We start from the raw sequence: 21,468 nt of genomic DNA on the forward strand, positions 1-21,468 counted from the left end.
AAAGATTCAGGACCCTCGACCACAGCCTCACTGCATCTTGACACCGTCTCATTGCTTCAGCTGCGAGACTCATCTTCGGCACAGACCCACGCAATGCTCTGCAAACCAGGATTTAAGGTACTTTGTTCAGGGAGACAAACTGGGTTACTGTAGTCAGTCCGCATTCTATTGCAGTTGGCCTGAACTTGTGCCTTTGTCCTGGTCCGACGTGACCAGTTACCCACAGTTAGCACTTTGTGCTTTTTGGCACTATGTTCAATAAAATCTTTAAAATTGCATATCTCTGATTCTACTGATTGGATGTTTGGCATTTTGGCCTTGTTTTATTTATTAAATATTACTATAGTTTTGTAAACTGGTGTGGGATCCTTTCATGGTGTTTTTGCACTGTGTTACTGTTTGAGGTGGTGCACAGATACTTCACACATTGCCTCTGAGTTAAGCCTGACTTCTCTGTGCCAAGCTACCCAAGGTTTGAGCACAGATTGCTTGTCACCCTAGCAAGGATTGTGGTTCCTACTTGAGTAGAGTTTCACTCCCCCTCAACCAATGACCCAATTTCTTCCACTGAAGTACTCTAAATGTCCACAAAAGTTGTGGACAAACTACATATTGATTTGTTGGGCCTACTGTTATGGGCCATCACATGCTGGGGATGATGGATGAGTACCCCCTGTACCAGTGGTATTCTACACATTTGTAATTTCCTCCATCGCGAAATCTCCTACCCTCGGCAAGTCTGAGTAGGTCATAGCCTGGAGAGATATGTCATGTCTTCACAAGAAAGTAATCATATGTTCAATACAATCAAGCAAACTACTCTCTTTATAATGGAAATATATGATCCTGAGATAATCACTAATGCAGAGCGTAATGCTATACAATAGTACTCATTTTACGAAGAAATCCGTCTACATAAAACTGCTGTAAATGATGGACCTGATTGCTGAAACACGTCTGACTCTGAGTCTGTTCCCTTTGACTCTGACTCTCCATCTCATTCCTTCTCAGATTTAAACTTTTGTCTACCTGTTTCCCTTTCCTGTTATTCAAGCTGTACATCCTTGCCAACAGACGAGGCCTCCTGAGAGACTTTGCACTAGTATGCATCAAATCCAACTGCTTGTTTATGTTGGGAGATGTAGTGAGTTCCAGCTGGTCTGAGGTTTTTTTTCTGAGCACAGGCTGGTACTTTCCCTGTGCTCTGGAAATTTCACATGTGACAGAAGTTGTTCTTGATTGTGGATTGATCATGTTTGCTCAAGTGCTTGGTCGACCAAACTAAAAGCTGTTGCTTATCAGGGTAAAATGAAACTTTAAAATGAATGACTTCAAGAGATTCTAATGTCTTCACTTAATGAGACAATACTATTATGTGAACATTAGAGTCCCATCACTTATTATATAAGTGTGTCGTCACTACAGAAGCTGCCGAGCAGCTCAACGTGGAGGGTTGAGGAGTGCAGACGGAAATGTCATAATTACTGGGTTACACAAAGTGAAGGGGTTACCTAGAAGGGTATGATTTGGACTCTACCAAACAAACAGAGCTGTTGTGCAATGCTACGAGGGCACCATTCTTCTTTGGAAGGTTTTCAGTTGTGTGATCCATTCTGTAGTGTTTTGCAGGATGGAAATGATGGAAGTCTTTTGGCTCCTGATAGACTCCGTAGAGCTGTGATGTAAATTTTAGCATGGAGTACAATGATGAATAAAGACGTGTTTGCCTAAGCTCTGTGTGTGGCAAAGTTATTGGCGGGTACCCAGACTGGGGAAGACTCTACAACTTGTGATGAGATAAGAGATAAGTATCCAGAAGATCAATAGTGCTCCACCTGAGAGTTTGCTGTGGTCCAATCAAACTGCTCACGCATGTGTCGTCATTGGCGTAAGCACAGCTCCAGCCATGAGAAAGAAATTAAAAATAACAAAAGCATTGCAGAAAATTGATACTTCTTTGGCCATGAACCTGTTGGTTAGGCCATAAATAAAGGTACCACAGTGCCACGCAAAACAAAGTTATATGTTATATGGATTGCTATTGCTAAAAGCAAATACAACTAAGTTTTTAAAGAGCAATAATTGAGATTTACCAGTTGCAAGATAACACTGCAAATAGAAACACTGCAAGGTGGAGATCAACTAGGTATTAGGAAGTTCAAGCTGACAGAAATTAATAATCAATCAACTTACCAAACCCATTAAAAAGAGTATTCATGCCACAGCACTCAAGGAAGTGGCTCAAGGAGAAGTGCCCAGGGTTGTGCTTATGGAGTGGTCCATACCCAAATCAGCTCGCCACCACAGCTGATGAGTGGAGATTAGAACACAGCTGTAAGCCATAGATGAGCAAGGGCTGAGCATTGTGTTCAGAATAGTGAAAGGCTGTTTTTCTGATAGAAACCAAGAAAGTCATGTTCCCAGTTATCATTAAAGATGATCCAGAGGTCAGTACGTTGCAAGGTCTCAGAACTGGTAGCCAAAAAAATGCCTCAGTAAGTTCCACACTAGTCTGCAAAGTTGCTGTTTTCCTTAAACCACCACTGTCTTTTAACACCGCCAACAAGCAAAATATTGACGATAGATGGACTATGTGGCTAGAGACATTGATGATTTAATTGATGTACTTGAAGAGACTGATAACAGAAAGATTATCTAGTATCTTAATAGTCTTGTTGGTAATGTTGTGAAAGAAGTCATAAAGAAAATGCTGTGAACTGACGAATAAGTCACATACTATCAGATTAAAGAAGCTTTGACTCACAAGTTTAATGCAATGCCAAAAGTTGGTTATGAAAGATAGATCTTCATTCAAGATAGACAAAAAGTTGGTGAAACCTACGATGAATTTGTGGAGAGACTTGACACACTCAAACACTGTAAGTTTAATGAGTTTAATGATGAAGAAGCTATGCGTCTGAGAGGTATTGATGGATGTATGTCAGATTAATTCAGATGACAAATCCTGAGAGAAACTCTCAGTCTGAAGGGAGTGTTAATGGCTGATAGAGCTGAAGAGCGTGCTGAAAGACAAGCTGCTGACATGGAGGTCATAGGTGCCCAGACTGTTTCCTTCATGAGTGTGAAAAGTAAACTAAAGTCCAAGACTGAAGGATACAAAATGATGTCTACACATAAAAAAAGTTCTGTTTTAGGTGTGGATTTACATTTCCACACAAAGACAAACGTCCCGCCATTGGACAGATATGCAAAGGCTGTGGAAAGGAGAACCATGTTGTAATGAATTGCAAAGTGAAGGGAAAAGTTAATGCGTTATAGCACGTAGACAAAATGGCCACCAGAATGTTCCAGAGGCAATGTTCGATGCATACCCACAAGGCCAAGTTGGCACAGCAGTTGAGGGAAATTAACACTCAACGAAGTTGATTGTCATATAAATCATAATCAAACAGTTCTTCTGCATCAATATCAAGTGAAAGTGAGGAAGATGATTGTGCCATGTCGATGTTTACCTCAGAAAAATGTGAACATGTTGGGTTGTCCGAATGTAAAGAGAAATGTCCAAGAAAAATGTTGACATACTAAAGTACCAGTCATTCAAATATTGTCTCAAGATTACACTGAAACAAAATGGTTGTTTGATACCTTTCATTATTGACAATGATGTATTGATAAACATTATGCCTAAGGAGAAATACAAGAAACTGTCTCTCTTACTGCCACCTATGCCATTGAAAACCAAAGTGCACACATGGGTTCCATCGACGCCCAAAAAAGGTAAAGGTTAATTTCTAGTGACAATGAAACACAAGAAAACGAAGGTAAAAGCACTGAGTCATGCTTCAAGATACAGCATCAAGCTCCTGTCTACTTAGTTGCAGCACTGCTTTGAATATGGGACTAGTTTCCGTGAATTACACATGAATGCTCATTATGAAATTGTAAGTCAATTTCATGGTTTAGGAAAGTTTAAGACTATGAAAGTCTAGTTCCACATTAATACAGATGTCCGTTGTGTTTCTAAGAGACACAGGCAAATTGCTTTTCACTTACAAGAAGCTTTTGAACAGGAACTTGGATAATTTCTGAAGCATGTTATCATTGAGTGTTTTACTTGGTCCAATGCCACGGGTGCCTCCCATAGTGATAGTCACAAAAAGGGCAGTGAAGAAGCTGTATACATATCCGTTGACATGCGTCAGGCAAACAGGGCAATTGAATGGGAGCGACATCCAGGTCCACACATTGCTGACATGGTAATGCAGGTAAATGGTGCAAAAGTCTTCTCTTACCTTGATTTAAATAAAGGTTATCATCCGTTGGAACTTGAAGAAAAATGCAGGTACATTACAAACTTTTCTAAGCATGTTGGTCTGTTTCAATACAAAAGACTCAGTTTTGGTCTGTTATTGGCTGCTGAACTTTTCCAAGAGGTCATTCGACGTATCATACAGTCTATCATGAATGCGTTCTACTATAGTGATGACATATTAGTCTTCGGAGCTCCACAAAAAGAACACGATAAAGCTCTCACAAGTATGTAATTAAATTCCTGAAGCAGGATTGATTTTGAATGCAGATAATTGTGAGTTTCATAAGACAAATCTGAAATTCTTTGGCAATATCTTTTCTGATGGGGTAAGACACCTGATCCTGATTAAGTGCAAGCGCTGTCAAATGTGGAACTCCCACAAGATGTTGCTGTGTTACATTCATTTCTTGGCATGGCCAGTTACTGTTCAAGATACATATCAGACTTTGGCACTGTAAGGGCTCTATTAGAAGATTTACCGAAAAAAGAATGATTCATTTTATTGGTCACAAGAATGTGAGAAGAGTTTTAAGAAAATCAAACAAACCATTGAGAGTGCTACTGAAATGGCATATTTCAATCCAAAGCTGCATACAGAGGTTATTATTGACACTAGCCCAGAAAGGTTAGGTGCTATCCTTGCACAGCATAGCGGACATTAAAATGCTTGAAGGGATAAGGTGGCATATGCAAGTAGAAGTTTGTCTCAATCGCAACGTGCTTATTTGCAATCTGAAAAATAAAGTTCAGTTTATTCCTGTATGGAAAGCTTTCTATGCTGGTAACTCTATCACACAATCACTGCCATGAGCCAGGATAGTGATATGCTGAAATTGAAACACATAATCACACATCAGTCATGGAACCTGCACACTCAACCTTTTATCCATGTTAGTGAATATCAGAAACACAAAAATGTCAAAAGTGAACAGTCCATAACTCAGGAAGGAGTTATCTTGTGAAGGCTGAGAATCCTTATTATTGAGAGTGTGCAACAGAAAATTGATTTTCTTTTCCAAGAAGCTGTTGAACAGGAACTTGAATCATTTCTGAAGCATGTTATCATTAAATGTTTTACTTGGTCCAACGCCATGGGTGCCTCCCATAGTGATAGTCCCAAAAAGGGCAGTGAAGGAGCTGTATACATATCTGTTGACATGCGTCAGGCAAACAGGGCAATTGAATGAGAACGACATCCAGGTCCACACATTGCTCACATGGTAATGCAGGTAAATGGTGCAAAAGTCTTCACTCACTTTTATTTAAATAAAGGTTATCATCCGTTGGAACTTGAAGAAAAATGCAGGTACATTACAACCTTTTCTAAGCATGTTGGTCTGTTTCGATACAAAAGACTGAGTTTTAGTGTGTGATTGGTTGCTGAACTTTTCAAAAAAGTCATATGACGTATCATACAGTCTGTCATGAATGCGTTCAACTATAGTGATGACATTGGGCCTGATTACAACTTTGGAAGAAGGTGTTAATCCGTCCCAATTGTGACGAATATACCACCAGCCGTATTACGAGTCCATTATATCCTATGGAACTCGTAATACGGGTGGTGGTATATCCGTCACATTTGGGACGCATTAACACCTCCTCCAAAGTTGTAATCAGGCCCATAGTCTTTGGAGCTCCACAAAAAGAACACGATAAAGCTCTCACAAGTATGTTATTTAATTCTTGAAGCAGGGTTGATTTTGAATGCAGATAACTGTGAGTTTCACAAGGCAAAGCTGAAATTCTTTGGCAATATCTTTTCTGATTGGGGTAAGACACCTGATCCTGCTTAAGTGCAAGTGCTGTCAAATGTGAAACCCCCACAAGATGTTGCTATGGTACATTCATTTCTTGGCATGGCCAGTTACTGTTTAAGATACATACCAGACTTTGGCTCTGAAAGGGCTCCATTAGAAGATTTAATGAAAAAGAATGATTCATTCTATTGGTCACAAGAATGTGAGATGAGTTTTAAGAAAATCAAACAAACCATTGAGAGTGCTACTGAAATGGCATATTTCGATCCAAAGCTGCATACAGAGGTTATTATTGACACTAGTCCAGTCAGGTTAGGTGCTATTCTTACACAGCATAGTGGACATTAGAATGCTTGAAGGCAGAATGTGGCATATTCAAGTAGAAGTTTGTCTCAATCAGAACGTACTTATTTGCAATCTAAAAAACAAGGTTTAGTGTATTCCTGTCTGGAAAGCTTTTTATGCTGGTAACTCAATCACACAATCACTGCCACGAGCCAGGATAGTGATAAGCTGAAATTGAAACACATAATCACACATCAGTCATGGAACCAGCACACTCAACCTCTTATCCGTGTTAGTGAATATCAAAAACACAAGAATGTAAAAAATTAACTGTCCATCACTCAGGAGGGAGTTATCTTGCGAAGGCTGAGAATCCTGATTATTGAGAGTGTGCTGTGCAACGGAAAATAATTGAAGTGGCACACGGAGGACATTGTGGAATTGTTGCCACAAAACAAGCTCTCAGAGACCGAGACTGGTTTCCTTATCTAGATGTGAGGTTTGAAAAAGAATTAAAAGCCTGTCATCTATGCAACTGCCTTTCTACGAAGTTTACTCAACACCCGTTGAACATGTCTGAGCTCCCAAAGTACGCTTGTGAGAGAATAGCCATTGACTTTTTTGGTCCATCTGACAATGGACATCACCTAATGGTAATTATGGAGAATTACTCAGGATTCCGATTGATTGGAAATCTCTCTTCCATCACTAAAGAACGAGTCATTGAGAGAGTAGACTGCATCTTTGTGACATGGGACATTCCTGGTGTAGTGAAGTGTGACAATAGCCCACCTTTTTAACAGTTGAGAATTCAAAGATTTCTCAGAGCATCAGAACATAAGGCATCAGAAAAGCACACCTCTTTTGCCCCAAGCTAACGGACTGGTTGAATGTGTTATGAGCACGCTAAAGAAAGCAGTACAGTGTGCTACTCTTGAGAAGCTCAACTTAAAACTTAAAAGCTGTGTTAAATTCAACACTGAGAGTTTATCGATCAACACCTCACTTGACCACAGGTGAAAGTCCTGTGACATTGATGTTCGTGACAGCAGTGACAATCAAGTTACCTCAATGGACCAATCAGAGAGAGAAAAATGAGAACCCAACTCGTGAGATGTACTATGTTCCAGAACAAAAGACGAAAGCCTACACTGACAAAAGACGACATGCCAAGAACATTGGCCCTCATTATGACCCTGGCGGTCTGAAGTAATATGGTGGAAAGTACTGCCAACAGGCTGGCGGTACTTTCCACCATATTATGACAATATAAATCATTTGTTGCTAAGGTGATTGTGCCCTGTGAAAAAGCCTTCTGCTGGGATTTCATGAATCATGTTTGATAGAAAACTGTTTTCTCATGATTTTTCCATATACGTTATGAAAGATAAAATGGGAACATATTTCCCGTAACTTTACACTATCTTTTTCCGCCATATGAGAATGAAGTCTGACATTCTAAGTAGAACATCTACTTCCAGGAGCAGTGGGTCAATTGATTCCCTTGTGTTCTACTGCAGTCTCCCAGAGTGTTCTAAAGACAACTAGAGCGCTAACAATCTTACTTATGACAAAGGTTTGGTGCACCTGAAGCCCTCTTGATTGAATCAAATGGTAAAACTTAAAAGATTTAGTTTAGAAAGGATCAAAATGAGGGGGTTAATTTTGTTATGACAATTATGGCTAGTGCTGTAGAAACAAAAATTAGGACACTTTTTAATGAGCTTTCAAATATCTTCCTGTTTTAATTCAACAGGTGCAGCCTGTCAATTGATTCCCCCGTGTTCTACTGCAGACTTTCAGAGTGTTCTAAAGAACAACTTGACCCCTAACAGTCTTACTTGATGAAAGTCTGTAACACCTGAAGCCATCTTGATTGAATCAAACTGGTAAAACTTAAAATATTTAATTTAGAAAGCAACAACATGAGGGGCTTTATTTTGTCATAGAAATTATGGTTAGTGCTGTAGCAAGAAAAATAAGAACACATTCTAAGTGAGTTCTCAAATAGACTTCCTTTTCTATTTCATTAAAACATTCTGACATGTTGACTGAAACATGCACACTGCTAATTACTCCAGATATGACATCACTCAGGACATTTTCTATGACGTCATTGATAATATTACTGTAACATTTGCAGTAAAATTATTGCCGAAAGCCATGCGCAGCAGTGGTTGGATTAACGTATAGTAATTAAAATGACTTTACGTGAAAAAAACCATAGCAATTCACTGAAAAAAACAAAGGATACAGGGATAATATAGTTAAAAAACATTGAAATTCACTTAAAAAAGCAAAGGTTGCAAGGACATTACAGTTGGCTCACATTTTAAACATACAAAACCATAGAAATTCAGCTGTTATAGTTTGTGTTACTTCAAGTATCTATAACTTGCGCCCTAAGGTAACTATAACTTGTGCCCTCACCATGCACTGCTAATTACCCCAGACATTACATCACTCATGACATCTTCTATGACATCATTGATCATATTACTGTAACATTTGCAGTAAAAGTATTGATGAGAAAACTGTGCATGGCAAGGGTGTGAGTTATAGTTACCTTAGGGCACAAGTTATAGTTACTTGAAATAACTCTTACTATAACAGCTACATTTCTATGGTTTTGTGTGTGTAGAATCTGAACCTAACTATAAGGTCCTTGTAACCTTTGTTTTTTGGGCTGACTTGATTCAGACATTGTGCTGAAGACACCTTGATAGGATCAAGAGAATCCACAGATGTAGCAGTGTCAAGGAATTTAAAAGATTTAGAAATGTGCGGGCCAACTGGTGTGTCACTGAAAAACTCAAAGAAGCCCAGCAAGGCATTCCCAGATTTATGAAGGGAGATATTGTGGACTTGACACATGAATGACACTATGGCATTGTCGCCAAAAATGTTTGCGTATATTGAAGGATGTGCTTCCTTTCCTTGTGAACTTGTCGAAAAATGTTCTGCTTCTGGCCTGTATGCCAAAGCCGTACAAAGCAGTTAACAACTAAGTCAATCTTTACACTACCCTAGGACATCAGAAAGAGATGCTGGTTGATTTCCTTCGGTCAATTGCCACTTGGAGACATTCCTTCATTGTCAGTGCTAAATATGCAAAGTATAGGGAGGTGATGGCAGTTTTCAGTGCTTATTTTAACCACTGCCCTCAACAATATATTTTCAACATTTCGCATGTCTGAAAGAATTAAGTGTGATCATGGTCATCTATTCAAAGTGAAGGAATTCAAGGGTTTCGTGCTCTCTTTGAAGAAAATTGCTATGCTGTGGTCTTTTGCCCCATCTTCATTCAATGTTTGGTGGTCAAACTGAAGACGGCCCACAAGTTGCCAAACATGCATGGAAACTGATTTCCCAAGTAGTCTGACAGACTCTGGGACACAGCGGGGACAAACTTCATTGCATTACTGTTTTGTCACCAGCAGAAATCTTTTTCAGAACAATGACTAAATCTTGTATACCCTAAGGAGATGAGTCTGTTTCAGCCCTGCATCATAAAGTGCAGAGTCAGGAACAACAAGAGAAAAACAGGATGAAATTATATGTAGACAGGACAAACAGAACTAAGGCCCTCATTATGACTTATGTCTTGCCAGCCACAAGACCGCCGTATTATGACTGCTTGCGGCTCTCTGACAGAATTTCGGCACAGAGCCGCCAGCAGCCATACTGGCAGTCGGCGGTGCAATGGAAGCTGCTCTGCTTGCACCGCCATGTCACCACAACACTACCACGCCTATTACGAGTTGGTGATAGGTGTGGTGGTGTTGTGGTGATGGGGCGCTGGTGGGGGAGCAGGCCCCAAGGATCCTGTCCCCTCCAGGACGACCACTGTGAAAAGGTAAGTGCCCGTCCGATAGGGTAGTTGGGTGAGGAGTGGTGTGTGTGTGCATGGGAGTGTGCGTTTGTGTGATTGGAGGGGGGTGGTGTTTGTGTGCATGTATGTGTGGGATCGTGAGTGTCTGTGTGAGTGCTTGAATGGATGTGGGAGTGGTGGGTGTGTGTGCGAGTTTATGTGTGTGTCAGTATGAATGCGTGAATGTGTGATTGCATGTGTTTGTGTGTGTGTGTGGTGCGTGCATGCTTGGATGAGGTGGGGGCTCTAGGAGCTTAGGGGGGAACTGGGGGAGTCGCATACTGGTGACAGGAATGTAAATTCCTGTTGCCAGTATCCTTTCCGCCAGGGATTTCCTAGCGGTGTTGCAGCCAGAGAATCCCTGGCAGAAAGGAGGCTCCAAATACCATCGGCAGTCTATGGTGGACCGCGGGGGCAAAAGTGGTCCACCTTCGCCCCGGCGGTCTGACTGCCCTGGCGGTACAGGCGGTGAACTTGCTGCTTTGCAGCCTGTTCACCGTCGTGATCATAATGTGGCAGTCCAGCTAAGCCATGCCGTCGGCGGTGTTACCGCTACCGCCAGCGTGGTGGAGCAGGACTGCCAATTTTATGATGAGGGCCTAAATCTTTGTGTCTCTCGTCATAGTGACCTTTTGCTGGGTAAAGGATGAGGATCACACAAAGGTGACTCCTTATTTGACCCTGAACCCTTGCACTGTGACCAACTTTCATGTCTCCATGCTCAGTGTGTGGATACGGGTACACTCTTTGACCTAAAACCCATCAACCTTCAGAATGCTTAATGAAGCTCCTTGCTGAGTTTACCCAGGCAGGTAAGGCATGGACATGGAACACCACACAATTATTATGTGCCTGAAACTTATTTCATACCTTTGAGTATAAAATTCTCACCCTTAAACTTTCTAGTTACAAAGTTACTTTTTCCCCCGTGCCACACAAACAAAACCCCCCTTAAAACTGCTCTATGTTGTTTAATAAGTTGGGGGATTTAGGCCCTCATTATGAACTTGGCAGGGTAAACCGCCGAGATCTGCACTGCTAGCCACATAAGGATCTTCCTGTTGTGCCGGCGGGAGGAAACAGTGTTTCCGCCCGGTGGCCCAGCGGGAAATAGGGCCTAAACATTGACACCAGCTCCAAATGGAACAGTCGCCAATGTGGCAGTGCGGCGGGTGCAGCATCACCTGTCGCACATTTCACTGCCCTTAATTCGGGCAGTGTAATGCCGAACGGGGCAGCGCATGGGGGCACTTGTACTGCCTATGCCAAGTGCATGGGCAGTGCAGGGCCCCCCAGGGAGGGCCCGAGTCACTCATCCCGCTAGCCTTTCCCTGGCAGTGTAAATCGACAAGAAAAGGCTGACAGAATGCGACTCATCATCCGTAGGGCAGCTCTACTTGCAGCGCTGCGTTGGCGGATCTGAAACACCACCACCGCCAGGCTGCCTGGTGGCGGGAGCCTGGCGGTGGCCGTGTTTCCACCGAGGCATCCAGACCCCCATGTTCAAAATGAGGGCCTTAGTGTTGACACTATGCATTCATCTATTGACTCATGAGATTATTGAACTTTAAGTGAATATGTCTCCTGGATGCCGAAATAGGGAGCCATGCCAGGGGATCAGAAATGCCCATGCTGACAACTCCGGCTATGCACTGAAATACCACAATACACCAGATCAATTCTTGGACATGTTGTTTCTGTTTATAGTTGTTGTATAACCTGTTTATAGTTGTTGAATAAAAAACACAAAAAGGTATGGGGTTCACTTATAATGAGGAGCTATATCCAAGGGAGATCTTCCTGGAGCTCCTTAACCTCACTGGGTGTAAGAGTGGTGAGTAAATGCTGTAAAGTGTCACAGAAGTTACTTTACTACGAACAACGCTGGGTCTGGAGACTACGCACAGACACCAACAGACTAAATGATGACATTCCGTGGGCTTCACTTAATAAATGACCATACCCTGGTAACACATACTAGCAATGTAGCATCTTGATCTGGGTATCCGTGAAAATTATCAACAACCACTGGCCAGGTACATTCTGGTTTTCTTTCTCTTCACTTCCTTCCCCACCCCTTCTATTCTATCCTCCTGCCAAACCCCCCTCCCTTTGCTCTTTCTTGCCCCTTGTCCGCGTCTCCCCCTTCCCCTGCTTTAGCCGTATCCCCTCCCTCTGTTTTGGCCCTCTTATCCCCTGCCCTCCGTCTCCCCTGCTCCCTTCTGCTTCTCCTCATTTTCTTCTTCCCTCTCCCTCTCCTCTCTCGAGGAATCCCCCTTTTTTCACCCCTTTCTTTCCATTTTCTTTCTATTAACTTCCCCTTTTTTCTTCTTTCTCACTCCCCTTGTTTCCCCAGGTTTCTCCCCTTTTCCTTCCTCTTTTTCTTTCCTCTGTTTTGTTTCCTTTTCTTTTCTTTCTTTCTTTTTCTCTTGTTGTCTTCTTTTCTTCTCCTCCCCACTCCCCTTCCTTCCCTGCCTTCCTCCTCCTGTGTGTCCCCTCCTGGCTCGTGACCGCAAGAGGAGGCATTTTACTCCTTCTGAGGCTGGGAACTACATTTCCCAGCCTCCCGAGCACTCCACCGCACTCCAGCGCATCGCTTGTTCTCCACACGCGAACGGTGAGTGGCGAACCACTCCCCGGCAGCAAATCGGCCGGGGCTGGCTTGAATAAGGACACGCACCGCGTACCTCATTATCTCTTAATTGTTCTTACCACATAAACCGCCAGCACACTGGACCACCTACCACAAGCGGTCCAGTGAGGGGACGGATTAGGCGCACAGCGAGCGCCTCCTTTGATGCAGTGAGTGCCGGAGCCTCTCCTTCCCCGGAGATTGTCTTCCACGCTTCAGATAAGCACTATATTGACTGGCTGTTTGATTGTTTTGCATTCCCTTACACGACGGTCGTCTTCCTGCCGAGGGGGTTATAAGGTTGGGCACTTAATTATTTAATGTTAATTGGATTAGACTGTTTGTATCCGATTTTGACCTTGTATTTGGCATATTGCCTACCATACTCTTATTGAAGGCACTCACTAAGCTGCACCAACATTGACACAAGCTCTATATATTTAGCTCCTTCTATCACGCTATCTTATAGCGGTATTTTTCTGAAATGGCTCTCAGTGAGTGTAGCATCTGAACATACGCTCTTGATTTCTCCATAGAATTGTGATCTTCTTGTATATACTTACTGCCGTCCTTGCCTACTTCTTTCCCTATCCCTTAGTGTGTGACTCTAAGGGGACACTCCCCCTCCTGGAGTCTTGGGGCAAGTAGCCTTTAGACTTGGGATAAGATGTTATTTTCATTATAGATACATGTTACACTCTTATACATTGCATGACTTTGGCTTGCTGTGTCACCCCTGTGTGTGTTTTTGCTGTGCTGTGCTGTGTGTCACAAAACGTTAATTACGTTCTGTTCCCTTAGGCCTTCGCTAGGTAGTTCCTCACTTCAGATAGGCCGCATTAATTCTCACTTTATTTTACCCACTCTCTTTCTGAGTGATGGATGTCTGTCACTGCAATGCATGACTTTAAGGGATCCTAGGCCCTGAAGAATGCCCCCAGACCTTCCTTGGCTCATTGTAGAGGGCAGAAACATGTCGGCCATTTTTAGATAGGTGACCCAGTGAGTCCTAGTTCTCACAAAGGTGTCCCATCCTTGCTTTTAACACATCAGCAGACACCATTATTAAAAGTGTAGATTGCACACTGGTAACTGCCTAGGTGTTTTTATATTTTTCCCTAGTTTAGCTGGATCCCACAATTTCCAGAAAATAAAAATGTACGCACTCTCTCCCGTTCTTTTAACGATGAGGTTGAGTCCGCCCAGGTGGCATTGTCCTACCTGGGTGGGGCTAGGTGGTCAAATCATGAAGCATGATACTATATAGTGTGTGAGACCACCTAGTCCGTAAAGGAAACACCCCCCCATCACCACTTCACAGCACTTACTCACCATTCTTACACCGAGTGAGGTTAAGGAGCTCCAGGAAAATCTCCCTTGGCTATAGCTCCTCATTATAAGTGAACCCCATACCTTTTTGTGTTTTTTTGGCTTTACATGTAGGGAGATAGTATGGGTCAATTCCTTTAAATTTGTTTAGTTCCAGTCTCCCTGACTCTCTATATGTGTTGCTATAGTTGTTGAACAACATTATGTTTGACACAAACGAGATCTGTGTCAGTTTTCTCGACAAAACGCTGTGCATGAAATGTTTGCTTAGATCGGAATCCTAATCACACAAGGGTGATTCCCTTCGATTGCTTTCAGGTGCCATGCCTGGCATCCTGAGTGTTTTTCTGCACAATAGGCACACAGTAGCTCATTCGGTGGCCGTGGCAAATATCAGGCAGACCCAAAAAAGGTCAGTGACATAAGGGTGGGATCAGCATCTCAGAATGTTCTGAAATGAGGAATTTCTTCAGCATATTGTAGAGGTTCATTCCCACCCAGGCAACTTAAGTAGAGTCCCTCTAGACAACAAGCTTGATTCACAACGATAAACTTAGACCTGAAGTGTAAGTTTAGACATAAAGTTTAAGTTTAGAACTGAAGTCTAGCGAAGTCCAAGTTTAGACCTGAAGTCTAACTTTAGACCTGAAGTCTAAACTTAGACTTCAGGTCTAAACTTAGACTTCAGGTCAAAGTTTACCTTTCATGAATTGGGCCCATCATCTATAAGACAAGATGTAAGGTAAGTGGATAGAGGGGTGCTAAGAAGGCTTGAAAGTGGTCAAGGATATGCACATGTACTTTTAGTTGACCATCATTCGGAATACAGGTCATGACTCTGAAAATATGCAAGAAAGCAATGAAGGCAAAGATAAAATTGCCAGGCTAGTGGTTTAAGGTGTTAGTCTAAAAGCACTCAAGCTGGAATGAGTAATTATAATTAAAGATGGGAAATTATAGAGAAATTCAATGGACAATGACATATCAGAGAAGAGTAATCCTTTCATTTCAGAAATATCAAAACTCAAGAGTAATAGAACGTGGAGCACTGACAAATTAAGCATACAACAGGGAGCTCCATCATCTAAAACCCAACCCAGTAACATTGTGTCGGTTAGGGACTGGCACAGTGGTGGCTATAGATCCTGTGGTGGGGTATATTGTAGTGAGCTGGTGAAGCACCCAAATCTGTCTTCCTCATGAGGAATTTTAGGGTTCTCTTTCAAGAACTTTTTGAAAACATGGCATTTCCTAGCACAATTTTGCTATAACTTACTAAAAACTATAGCCTCTGATATCGAACTTGTGAAATATTCCAGAAATGTCATTAAGTGCCAAACAGCCTTAAGTATTCCCAGAAGTGGCAAGTGTGCTCACTCTATTACAATCTCAACCTTATGGTGTACCTGAGAATGTAGCGAGAAGTTGAAGGGTAGAAAAATGTATACATCAAATAAATCTCACAATCTAAGGAGTACTTTTGAAAGTGACAGATTGTAAAGGCTTAAATAGTGCAGTTACACAAGTAATGGAGAATTTACATGTTTGGACATTTGACAGATTACACTAATCTGAGAGATTAGGATTTCACATAATGGAAGTTACAGTCACTTAAATATCTACTTAAAATATATATTTGTAATTGCAACTAATTTACCCCACACACATCAGCTGCACATTTTATGAAATATGCAGATATTGCTATCACATACATACTTTTACGTTTCAGTAAATGCCTCTTTCATGTCCAAACATCAATATGTTATTTTCATCATGTACTTTCATTAATTACTGCCACACATGGATAGATTTTGCCTTGTATGTTCACGTATCAGTTTCTGTTGCCTGTAATTACCTTTATGCTATGTGATGAGGCAGCCAATTGCTGATGTGCAGCATTCCAATGATGGGCACTATCATGCCATTGATGCACAAAATATGCCAAGAAACATTACCCCTGATCTGGTTTTCATTACAGAAACTTGGATTAGTGAGTCTGCTCTACTCGAAATTACAATTTTGTTGCCTGAAGGACATACAATTTTGAAATGTGATAAAGGCCCTCATTTTGACAATGGTGGTAAATGCCACTTACCGACGCCGCGACGGCCGCCAACAGACCGTCGTCGCGGCTAACATCCATCCTCCATAATATGCCCACAGCCAGATTTTCCTCCCCAGGAAGGGTGGAAATCCGGCTGTGGCCATGCTGGCGGATGGTGTTAAGGTGGCACGGCTACCACCAGCAGCGCCACAACAGTAGACTACAGCCATCCGTATTATGTCAAATAATACGGCCTGGCGGTGTTCTGCTGGTGGGCGCTGCTAGCGGTAGCAGCGCCCTATCCCATCCCCTGCCGGAAGACCCCTGGATGCAGGTAAGTCGGGTTTCTGACAGGGGAGGGTGGTGTGGGGTGTTGTGTGTGTATGCTGGGGTGTGTGCATGAATGTGTGAGTGTGTGCGTGAATGCGAATGAGTGTGTAGTGTTGTTTGCATGTGTGTTTGCATGTGTGAGAATGCATGTATGAATGGAAATGTGAATGAGTGTCTGCGTGTCAGTTTGAATGTGTGTACAGGTGTGTGCGTGAATGAATGGATGCATGCGTGTATGTCTGTGTGAGTGAGTGTGTGAATGTGCATGTATGGGGGAGGATTGGAAAGGGGGGAGCGTGGATAGAGGGGGCTAGTGGATGGGGGATTGGGAGTTTTCCAGGGAGTGTTACCTCCTACCAGTGACAGGTAAGGAATTCCCTGTCACTGGTAGGGCCTACTGCCTTGGTTACGAACGCCACGAAAACCATGGCGGTAGGCAGCATCATAATGCAGCTGGCAGTACAGTGGCAGCCGCTGGGTTGGAGATTGTTATCTGCGGCCCGGCGGCTGCTACCACCATAGCGCTCGGTGTTGTATATTGGCAGGTTAGCTTCAGCCAACCAGCCAATGTCATAATGTGGCAGTATGTACCGCCAGCCTGTTGGCGGTATTACCACCACATTTACACCGAACGCCGAGCTCATAATGACCCCCAAATTGTTCCACCAAGGTGGAGGCATGGCCATTATATTTAGGGTCAGTTTTACTTGCCCCATCAAATTCAGTTCGACTTCCAAGGAAGTCGAACTATTGGCCGTCCAATTCTCACACAACGGGAGGGAGTGCTTGGAGGCACTGTATTATATAGAGCACCGGGCTATAACTTTCAAAGGTTTACCAATCTGCTTTCCTGGTTGTCTCCTTTAACAGTAGATCATGATAATTACCTGGTGAGGGGTGACTTTAATGTACATTATGAGAATGTAGATGACCCTATATGCGAACGCCCAGAGAATGATATGCTTTTCTGTCAGCTTAAACAACGAGTCTCTGGTGAAATGCACATTGCAGGCCATACTTTGGATTTACTGTTTACTAATGTTGAGCACACTACTATTCACAACATTGACACCCTTCCCTGGACAGATCATTCAATGATCAAGTTTTCTGTGATGTTGCCATCAAGCCAGAATAAAAAGTCTAATCCTTTGCCTTCTCTTAAAAGAGTATGGAGTGAGATAAACTCGGAAACAGTCCTCAAGCATTTTTCTCCACCATCTTTTGATAGTAAGGGGATTACCCACAGAAAGTTAACTTCGCCATTGTTAATGCATTGAACAAATATGTGCCCCTGAGAGCAGCCAATAACAAGCAAGGATCTTTGTCAGAAAAATGGTATACATCAGAGTTAAATTCAATAAAACGAAAGCGTGAATCTCTGAAGCAAACTTGGAGGCATTCAAGAAACGATAAGGATAGCCAACTATTTAATCAAGAGTTGTCTATCTATCATAAAGCACTCAAGAAGGCCAAAAAGAACTATTTCATTAAGCACTTAGAAGAAGAAAATAGCAGATTCTCCAGAGAACTCTTTAAGATTGTTAAAGAACTATAGCAACCAATCTGTTTATCCCAGGCTATCACACCCTCCGTTTCTAACTGCAATTTAAAAAAAAAATTATTTACTGACAAAACTGAGAGCATTTACTCCTGCTTTGAGAAACAACTCAAAAGAGATCTCCTGGGATTAGTTTAATTCCCCTCTGGCCGGCTCTGCCAAGCTAAGCTTTGCTCAATGTACTGCCGAACAGGTAGAAAAAATAATGCTAGAAATTAAATCCGGCTTCCCTTTAGATCCCTGCCCTCATTTTATCTTTGCACACTTAGGCCCATATTTATACTTTTTTAGCTCCGTATTTGCATCATTTTTTGATGCAAAAGCGCCTCAAAGTTACAAAATCCAATTTTATTTTGTAAGCTTGCGCCGTTTTTGCATAAAAAAGCGGCACAAATGCTGTTCTAAAAAAGTATAAATATGGGCCTTAGCCTCCATTTTAAGTCCATTTTTAGCTCAAATTTTTAACCTCTTGTTCTCTGCTGCTGAATACCCTAGTCCATGGAAGCAAGTGCTAATTCTTCCTCTTGCAAAGCAATCTGGTATTGATGTAAATACCTAATCAAACTATTGACCAATTTCTTTCCTTCCATGTATGTCAAAAGTCCTAGAAAAACTTCTCAATGCTCAACTCACCTGTTTTTTTAGACCCTAATGAACTACTTGATCCTTCACAAACTGGATATAGGGAGAATAATTGCACTGAAGTCACATTGTTAGCCATTTGGACAACATCAGATCTGAGGTAGATCAGGACAAGGCCGTAGTTCTGATTCTCCTTGATTTGTCTGTGGCTTTTGATACAGTATATCACTACCTATTGTTAAAAAGACTATTGGAGATTGGGACACACTCCAAAGCATTAAAACAGCTTAGCTCCTTGCTAAATGAGAGAACGCAATCTGTTCAGTTGGGTACTTTTAGATCATCCCCCTGCACCACGGTTTGCGAAGTTCCTGAGAGCTCCTCGTTGAGTCCTACACTTTTCAATGTTTACATGTCATCTATTGCCAAAATCATTAGGAAATAGGGCTTTAAACTCTGTTCTTATGTGGATGGCACTCATCTAGTAATCTCGACAGGAGAGGATCATCAGGAAATCAGAAATAACCTCTCCAATTGTCTTATAGAAGTGTTGAGTTGGATGAAGGCCCATTGCCTGAAATTGAACACTGAAAAAATTGAGATACTGTTGTTCAGCAAAGCCCAGCTGATTTGGAACACCTCATGGAGGCCGACGTCCTTAGGCACTGCCTCAGAAAATGCAGTAAAAAACGTGGTCATCCTGATTGATAACTCCTTGTCGATGAAAGAGCAAGTTACTTCCACCTGTGGCAAATGTTTTGGAATTCTGAAACTATTGAGTAAATGTTTCCAATGGATTCCAGTAGACTTGTGAAGAACTGTAGTACAAGCTTTAGTGATAAATTGGCTAGACTATGGGAATGCGCTTTATGCTGGCATGGCAGACTATTTATTTTCCTGCCTCCAGGTAATTCAAAATGCGACAGCCAGGCTTATTTGCAATAAGGACAAATAAAGCTCAACCTCAGCTTGTCTAAAAGTGCTACACTGGCTACTTATGCTCAAGCATACACAGTTCAAAACCCTTTGCTACGCGCATAAGGCACTGCATAGCTGTGGTCCAGTGATTTTTTGATCTAAATTAGAATTTCATAAACCATCTTGTAATTTAAGATCCCAAAATCTAGCTTTAGCCAAAATGTCACGGTTCCAAAATTTAGGGGCAGGTGGTCTCACTTTCTCTCACCTAGCAGCAGCACAATGGAATTCCTTACTATTGGACATACGGCTTGTGGAACATAATACAACATTCATAGATCAAAAACTTGGCTATTCTCCGATTAGCCCACATATTGCTTTCTTTTCTGAAAGTTGACCCACTCTTAGAGACTAGCATTCTCAGTGCCTTGATATCCCTTTGGGGATGATTGATGCGCTTTACAAATACTTAAATACTGAAATAAATACATAAATAAGGATGATCACCATTATGAAATGGATGCACTTCCCTTGCCAACAACTGCCACCAATATGCTGCTGACCATGGTGATAATGGTGGGCTGCTTCAGGCCAGGACCTCTACTCCTGCAACTGCATGGTTCTGATTCTGCTTCTGCAAGGCACGCTGAATTTCTTTCATCTCCTCCAGAGTGCAAGAAAAAGAAAGGTGCTGTGGGTTCTAATAAGTGAGCAGTGGCAGGTCCTTTTAGCAGACATGCTGTGCTGCTCTTAGGTGCACAATATGTCCGCTATGAATTGTGCCTATATGAGGGGTGTTATACTGAATTACCAACATGTATTCCTTAGGGATACAGAATCCAGAGACCCATCTGAAAACTACTATGTTCACTGCCTTGTACCTCCCAGTGCAGTGGTGGCCCTCAACATTTTGAACTGGTGTTACACCGAGACTTGGATTGTACAGAGCTTGGTGTTCACGCATTCAAAACTTTTCGAAGAACTTGGCACCTGTGTGCCAGTGGAGAGCCTAGTTACATAGGCTGTGGATGGGCTGCTCCATATAAAATTGATCTACTAGCTTATGGTTACCTCTCAATACAGGCAAAACCGAAGAAAAAACAAACTCCAAACCTTCATCTTCACATCCATTTCAAATATCCATGTTTCAACTTGAAATCATCATTGAACTTATTAAATTCTATACCGTATGCAGCTGTGGTGCAAAACCTGTGGCACGGGGACACCTGGGGTCCATGAAGCCTTCTCAAGGGGTCCGCGACTGCTTAGGAAATTAAATAATATTAACTGATTAGGTGCCCAGCTTTCAGTAATTTGCAGTGTTTGATAATAGTGATTAGCACAAAGTATTGTCAATAAAAAGTTTTATAAAAAACATTAAACATGTCCTTGAGTTTAAAAAAAAAAATATAAGGTCACAAAGTGCAGCCACAGAACCAACCATAAAGTGTCCCTGTACTCCATCTAAAGAGCATAGAGCACCAGCTAGGAGTTTTTTTTTATGTTGTAAGCTATTGTGGGGCCATGGATTCAAAGATCCACGAGACTTACTGTGTGTTTTTTAATGTTGCTGCTGGGGCATACTGAGCCCCCTGCAGCCCTCCATAACATTACAAACATTTCTCGGTGGTGCCCCTGCCCCTTCTGTAGGCAGCACTGGGATCCAAAAAATATAAATAAAAAACCCTTGCAGACATTATGTGGTGCTTCTTGCATGCAGTAGTGAATAAAAGATGAGTGTCTCCTGTCACTATTCCTTTTTTAAGATTTTTTTTGTTCTGGGTGTTCCAATCCCTCCTGTACATCTTTACTTTGTAATAACATTGGGATCGTGGGGGAGCCCCAGTGCCCACGCAGCCTCTTCCAGCTTTCCAGCCAGCACCCAC

The sequence above is a fragment of the Pleurodeles waltl genome, chromosome 12, assembly GCF_031143425.1.
Source record: "Pleurodeles waltl isolate 20211129_DDA chromosome 12, aPleWal1.hap1.20221129, whole genome shotgun sequence".
NCBI classification, from domain to species: domain Eukaryota; kingdom Metazoa; phylum Chordata; class Amphibia; order Caudata; family Salamandridae; genus Pleurodeles; species Pleurodeles waltl.